At 40.9% G+C, this 1336-nt stretch overlaps 1 non-coding gene across 1 annotated transcript; it reads left to right on the forward strand.

The window, feature by feature from the left end:
* Window positions 1–358: 358 nt before the first annotated feature.
* On the forward strand, window positions 359–495 carry LOC111758100 (small nucleolar RNA SNORA2/SNORA34 family). The gene has a single exon (XR_002792333.1). It is a non-coding gene; the product is annotated as a small nucleolar RNA SNORA2/SNORA34 family (small nucleolar RNA).
* The last annotated feature ends 841 nt before the right edge of the window (window positions 496–1336 follow it).

Below are 1336 nucleotides of genomic sequence, written 5' to 3' on the forward strand. Positions count from 1 at the left end.
CTTTTCGATCATCCTAGCACCATTTCTCTGTTAGTGCCTTTAATAAACATAGCTGCTTTTCCCCCACCATTGAGTGTTTGATTTGCAATCTTACCTGCCATATATGAGAATTTGGAATCTATCTGTTAAATTCACCACATGGTTACATAGAAAGTAGGGAGACAGATCTTTCTTAGATGAGCATTTGATCAGGAGATGGAGGGAGAAAGAAGGGAAGGGAAAGGGGATGGAAAAAGTAATCAAATGTGTCACGTACATGGACTGACTATACACATGACATGTAAACATTATGTACTGCAAACACACACACTAATAAATACAATGGGAAGAAGTAAAAATTTTTAAATAGTCCCATCAGCTGTCCCTGAATCAAGGCCAGCAACTTCCTGACATGGTTGGTTTCAAGCAGGAGCCTAAAGAGATGTCTTTCTATGATCTGTTGGCCATTTCAGAACTTGGGCAGTAAAATGGTCAATTCATCAGAAAGAAACAGCTTGAAGCAACCCCTCCCCGCTGCTGTTGAGCAGCTGTGAGCATGGCAGGCAATGTCATCCCAGGACAGGAGCCTCCAGCATTTACTGAGACCTTTGCCATGCTGGGACATGGAGCACCAGAGAAACCAAGCAATCCCCCCCAACCCTCCATGAGCGGCTGTGAGCATGGCAGGCTTCAGTGGCCCAGGCTGGGAGCCACTGTTGTTTACTGGGACCTGTGCCATGCTGGAACCTGGAGCACCAGGAAACCAAGCAACGCCTTCCCCCCCCCCCTCCTTGCCTGTTTTGCTTTGTTGAACTTCAATATACATGAAAGTATGGACAGCTATTTTGAAGAGAATGAGAGACTCTACATCAGCCATTAGTGACTTCCCTATTATCTGGTTTTGAAGACCTACAACACCTTCCTCATTCTGTTCAGATCAGATTCACACTATATTGTTTTGTATGGATTCTCTGTATGCAAAGACATGGACAACTATCTGGAAGAAAACAAGAGACAATATGATAGATAGTGAAGATCTCAGGTAGTCTAGCTTTGAAATTTATATCTCTTACAGTGCTTTCTTATGTCCTATTTTGTTCTGTTTCGTTGTGTTTAATTTTACCCCTTTTAAAGTAAAAATAAAAGTTAAAAAAATAAATAAAATGTCCCATCAACTATGTTAAGTACTGTACTAGCCTCTTCAGTGTCACCAGGGAGAAAATAGCCTGTCCACATGCAGTATTGTTTCTGATATCCCTTTTATGTCATCATGCAATTCTCCTATAAGATCTCAGGCCAGAAAGAGACTTACTTAATTTATCCTATAAATATTATATAATGATAATAACTTTAGACA

Source organism: Cavia porcellus, unplaced genomic scaffold (genome assembly GCF_034190915.1).
Source record: "Cavia porcellus strain 051 isolate PalLab524CR breed Dunkin Hartley unplaced genomic scaffold, mCavPor4.1 scaffold_20, whole genome shotgun sequence".
In the NCBI taxonomy this organism is placed as follows: Eukaryota; Metazoa; Chordata; class Mammalia; order Rodentia; family Caviidae; genus Cavia; species Cavia porcellus.